The following is a 6,302-nucleotide window of genomic DNA, read 5'->3' as shown; positions in this document are numbered from 1 at the left end:
GGGTCAGGGATTGACTGGGAGTTCTGGCAAGATATGCCAGCGCCTGAACTTTCCTTGAGCAGAAATCAACCAACTTTAGCTGGTTGATTCCGTCGAATCTTCCTTTTTCTCCCCACCTCCATGGAGAAAAGCCCTCAGTGCATCCAGAATTAGTGATGAGGCTGCTCTGTATCAGAAAGACCTAGGTTCAAATGCCGACATGACACCTCCCCTTTCTGAGCCTCAGTTTTCCCATCGATAGCAATAATTCCAAATTTAGAGTATTGCTGTGGGAATAGAATGGGATGATGCTTGAAAAACACTCAGCACTAAAAATAATAAACACGCAGTAAATGTTAGTTATTTCTCTTATCTGTAATATGGAGATGATACTAATATTCCTCGAGAACTGCCAGAAGGTTTTAGCGAGATGTAAGAGGACTGGCACAGAATAGGAGCTGAATGTTTGTGCTGTCTCCCTTTCTCTCTCTGTCTTTTCTCTGAGAGGAAATCGGTGGGGGAAGCCACCGAGAAGGGGAAAAAAAGGACTCAAGCAGTGCGATGTAGTGTTCTTCCACGTAAGAGATAATCGGCGAAGTCTCTCAAAAATGCACCTTAGCAAAAGAGAAAAGTCTAGGTTGAATTTCAGCCTTGGGGGACTGCTACCCAATTTTAACGTCACCAACAAATACACCATGGATCCACCCATGTATTCAAATACAGTTGTGTCACTTAATGAGGAGGATAGAAGTGCATCATTAGATGATATCATGGTTGTGCGAACATCACAGAGTGTACTTACACACACCTAGATGGTATAGCCTCCTACACACCTAGGCTATGTGGTATAGCATATGGCTCACTCCTGGCTACAAACCTGGACAGCATGTTACTGTACTGAATACTGTAGGCAATTGTAACACAACGGGAAGTATTTGTGTATCTAAACATGTGTAAACATAGAAAAAGTACAGTGAAAGTACTGTATTATAATCTTATGGGACCACCATCCTACACACAGCTTGTCATTGTCATTATGCAGTGGATGACTATGTATGATTGATCTCTTACCACATACCTATACTGGAAAAAAAAATGCAACTTAGCACCCAGATGCACTCTTGTACACACACCACGATGGTTCCATCAGGGAGACTGTTGGAGACACTTCACCAAAGCAACAGGTGTGAACAAGTTTGCAGTCAAATGCTCTACCACTGAGCTATACCCCCTTTAACAAGTTTGGATATTTGATTTTCTGAGGTCACCAGGTTATCTATTCCCTCCTAAATCTTCCTCTCCATTTTCCCCTCTCTTGAGCTCCAATCTGAAGCATAGCTGCCTGACCGTCCCTTAGGTATGTTAAACTCAACCTATCTAAAACTGAAATCAATTGTAGCTTATATAGGTTCTAAAGCTGGCATGCCCACTCTGCCACCTACAAGTTTTGTGACTTCATCACTTGAAGCTGCCTCTCTAAATATCCTTATCTGTACAATGGGAATGACAAAAGTCCTAAATAACCTCACTGGGCTGTTGTGAGGATTAAATGAGCTAATACATATAACTCACATACAACAGAGCCTGGCATGTGGCTAACATTTACCGAATGCTTACCACTATCACTATACCTCAATTAGTAAAAAGGTACTTATTGAATGTCCCTGTGTATTAAGCCTGTCCAAGGTACTGGAAATTCAGTGGTGAAAAAGCCAGACAGGGACCCTGCCCTCAAGAAGCTTATAGTCAAGTTTAAAACACTGTAGTTACCATGGCAAGTTGGCATGCAGGGATATATGGTAAGATTTCAAGGACAGTATTGAGAGTCTAGTTGAAAAGGAAGATTCTGAATTTATGATGATACTAATATGATGGCTTGTGTGATTTTTCTATAGCTAGCAAGAAGTTGGGTTAATCCAAGGAAGGGGTTTTACCAGATAGGTGTGATGGGGTCAAGGAGTTTAAGATCTCAGCTTTTACGAGTGCTTAAACCAAAGGGCCACAGAATATGCGCCAGACAGGGAAATAAGAGAATTCCAGAAAGACTGATGTCACTGGCCTGAAGGTCCCAGTACAGGTATAATGGAAGTCACTGATGCAACAATGTGCAAAGGTGGAAGCTATTGTCAGAGACCAATGTTTCAACAAATAACCTCGGACGAAGAGCCATGTGGGAGTGGGGGCCCAGCTGAAGTGGAGTGGAGGAAAAATCACTGAAGATGAGACGGTGAAGAAATGCTTGTGGACCCCCAAAGCTCCCAGGATGGTGGACAGATGTGGGCTGAAAAGGAAACCAGAGGTGCTTCCCACACTCTTCTGCAACTTAGGAACAGCATTGAGGAGGGAGGTAGATGAGGAGGAGAGAGGAGAGGACAACTAGATGGCATGAACCTCCAAGAAGGCAGAGTTGTATCCGAGGATGGAAGTGGCATTAAAGAGGAAAGCTCACATTGACCTATCTCCTGACCTAGGGTGTATGGTGGTAAGACCATGAGAGCTAACACACATGGAAAATTAATATTTTTACAGCACACTGATGGTGCTGGGCCAGGGGCTGGCTAGGGGACTCCAACAGACATGAAGACAGAGGGAACCATACCTCAGTATATCCATAACAATTGGGTTTCACAGCCTTCATGTCCAGCTTGGAAAGGCAGCCACATTAGGGGATGGAAGTTACTTTTCTTCTGGTTCCCAGGATTAGAAAGGGGGCAGTGGGCAGAGGTTCAAAGACATCTACTTGCTACGCAGCCTTTCACAAGTTACCTACCTTCTCTGTGTCTCAGTTTTCTCATCTAGACTGTTGTGAAGATTCAGTGAAGAGTACTTAGAACAGTGCCTGGTTCCATAAATGCCAGCTTTTATGGCCTGGCACACCAAGATGGGCAGCAGGGAGCAGGTCCCTTTATGTGTTTGCTTTCCTAACATCCTGCTCAAGCCTCAATCACCCTTTCCCTCGCCACTAAGTAAACTTCTATTCATTTTATTCTAATGGCTTAAAACAAACACCATTTATTATTTCTCAGGATTCTGTGGGTTAATGGGTGCTTCTCCTGCCAGTCTTCCCTGGGCTTGCTCATGTAATTGCATTAGATGGCAGCTAGAATAGTTGGAAGGACTAATATAGCCTCACTCATATGGCTGAAGATGTTGGCCAGGGTACTTTGGGTTTTTCTCCTGTGGCCTCTCTAGTGGCTGTCTTGGCTTTCTATGTAACATAATGGCAGAATTCTAAAAGAATAAATTACAATATGCAAATGCTTTTTAAAAACATATTTTTATTGTGGATATATGTATAAGCCATATTAACCATTTCTAAGTGTATCCTATTCATTCCTGAAGACCCAATTCACGTGCTACTTCCTCCAGGAAGTTTTCCCAGAACTCCTCTCCCTAACAGGCCACATGAAGAGCTCGATTCTCTGTGTTGAATGTTTATCACGTTTTCTGATGTTCTTTCAACACACATCTGTCTCCTTGATAGGCCATGAGGAATGAGAGTTTTATTTCTTTTTATACACTAAAAAGCTTAAGATACCATAAACACTTGGTAAAATGTGTGTTAAATGAAAAGATGCTCAAAAACATGCCCATGAAGCAAAGCAATTGGAAATCTCATTTTCTATAAGCATTATTTGTACATGGAAAATATCGCTTTGCCAAACATGACAACAAGCCCAGAGTAAATATAATCGCATGAAAGTAACAATCTTTCAAGCCCTGCCAAAGCTTTGGGATAATGGAGGTACCTTGTAGTTTCTCTGCAAATGTGCATTCTTAATATTTTATATATGTTAATATGTTTCCCTGCTATTTTCCCAATTTTGGCTTCTTCTCATTTTGAAATGTTTTTCCTCCCATAGAGAAAACATAGGCATTTATACTCCTGTGGTACAAAGCAATTCCAGGAAAAGAGTAAATTCGGTGTCAAAAATCCATTTAAATTATTTTAGAGAAGCCCTCTAGAAGTGCGTAATTTCAGAGAGCAATATAACATTTTTTTCAAACTTAAATGACATTTCAATGTGAAGAATTTTTTAAAGCAAATGTATTGCTTATAATAAGGTGGATTTGGTGAGTAGAACAGAAGCACAGAATTAACCAACCGGAAAATCTTAAACGTAACACTTTGAGGATACTATTTAAGTACAGATCAGTACTGGGGGCTGGCAGATTCACTGAGCTTCGTTCTATTGAATTTTCATGCTGAATATTATTTCTGGTGAGGATCCCTTTTTAGGTACTTGAGGTAAAAGTGGAACATCTGGCTGGTATTTAGTATCTCTCTGGCTACATGTCCCTTCCCAAAATTCAGGCCCTATAACCAGCTTCTAATAGTACTGTTTCTTGCTTTAAAGGTTAGCTAGTACTGCTAGTGCCAACTCCTAAATTAATTGATGTTAACAGTACTTAGAATGTAAAAAACAGACTCGTATGTTTTGTCGAATGCAACTTCCAAGAATGCATAATTAACAGTGTCTCCATTAATATACAGTATGTTCAACAGTGAGACACCGCTATCATAAATAAAGGTAGACATGGATAAATTTATAATTAAAAATGCATTAGAAATTACAAGCATAATTTATTTACTAATGTGCACTGGAATAAATTTTATGTGTAATATTTTAAAACAGGGTATTAATAAATAATAGTGAACATAAAATGTTTTTGCAGCTAAAAATATTTCAATAAATATTAGTAAGTTAAATGTGCTGCAGAATTATAATTGCTATGAAGTAAAGTTTACAGAATGCAATCACAACGTAGAGGACTATTTCTTGGGTGTATTCAAAATATCAGAGCCACATAACTGCTTTTCTTCAAAACTGACAAGTCAGATATTCAAAGTAGTGCCTGCAAATGTTTTAAGAATAAAAGCATAGGACACCCAAATAGTGAATAATTGATCATGGTTTAGGACAACCAAAATCCCTCTGAGCAAGTGCATTGGGTATTTATAGATTAGTGGATTCAAATCTTATCCACCTGTTTGGCTCACATTAATTGGGAGCAATTTCTCCCACCTGAGCACTCCTTTAAATCTTTCTGAACTTTTCACTTAAAAATTGATCTTGCCTTGACTGTTATTTTGTTCTATCAAGGGCAAACAATTCCTAGGTGCCAAGCACTGTTCTAAGTGCTCACATATTTTACCGATTCCATGTATAAACCACTTAAATCTATTGACTCCATTATTTTAATTTTACATTTATTTGACTTTCTGAGTGTTCACATCATGTGTCCTCAGAGAGACTATAAGGCCCACAACACACACAGTAGTATATTTGTTTGTTTGTTTGTTCTATGTGTCTGAAAATGGAGTTTATGTTTATGTGTAGGGTATTTTTTTCCAGGTAAGACTGTAGCTGATTAACAGTAAGGAATGGCATCCATCATTGGTTGAGCCTTACTCTGTGCCAGGCCTTGGGTTAATGGCTTTGTACACTTAGTATAATTTAATCTCATAACAATCCAATAAATAGATGTTATTATTCCCATTTAACAAATGAGGAAACTGAGCCTCAGAAAAGTGAAGTCACTTGCTCAAGATCATACAACTAGTAACTGGCTGACTTGGAAGGCCCAAGCTGTACACTTCCCCCAATAATCATCAGTATCCCCTGTTCTTAAAATAACCATGTGCTTTCACTAAATCACATTGCCTTCCAGCATCTCACAATCCTTTCAGCTGGGATTTTTCCCCCCATTGATATCTAATCTAAGTCCCTCCTGCTCCCATTTAAGATAATTCCCTCATGTCCTGTCCTTAGTAGACAAGAACTGATGTTTAAAACACATGAGTAATATCCCTTTAGATATTTGAAGATGGCTATTAAATTCTCCTTAACCTTCTTTTCTTCATGATATGTTATTAGTAACCCCAATTCCTTTTGCCTTTTCTCACAGGGACCCTTTCTAAAGCATTCCACCCCCTGAGCCATGCTCCTAGAAAGCAGTTTCAGGTTTTCCATATCTCTATTCATTATCATCACCTTCAAAGAGCATTTATTAAGCACCCACATGTGCATGTGAACTGTGCTAGAATTTATACAAGGCAGGAAAGCAGATGTTGCCCTGGTTATAAGAGTATATCTGGATCTCTAAATATAGGTTGAGTATCCCTTATCTGAAATGCTCAGGACCAGAGGCGTTTCAGATTTCAATTTTTTTTTCAGATTTTGGAATATTTGCAATGGTTCAGCATCCCTAATCCAAAAATCTGAAATCCGAAATGCTCCAATGAACATTTCCTTTGAGCATCACATCAGCACTCAAAAAGTTTCAGATTTTAGAGCCTTTCGGATTTTGTATTTTTGGGT

This window comes from Propithecus coquereli, unplaced genomic scaffold, assembly GCF_000956105.1.
Source record: "Propithecus coquereli isolate 6110/MARCELLA unplaced genomic scaffold, Pcoq_1.0 Scaffold142, whole genome shotgun sequence".
In the NCBI taxonomy this organism is placed as follows: Eukaryota; Metazoa; Chordata; class Mammalia; order Primates; family Indriidae; genus Propithecus; species Propithecus coquereli.
The sequence above is the reverse complement of the archived record's forward strand: the minus strand, read 5'-3'. Positions refer to the sequence as shown.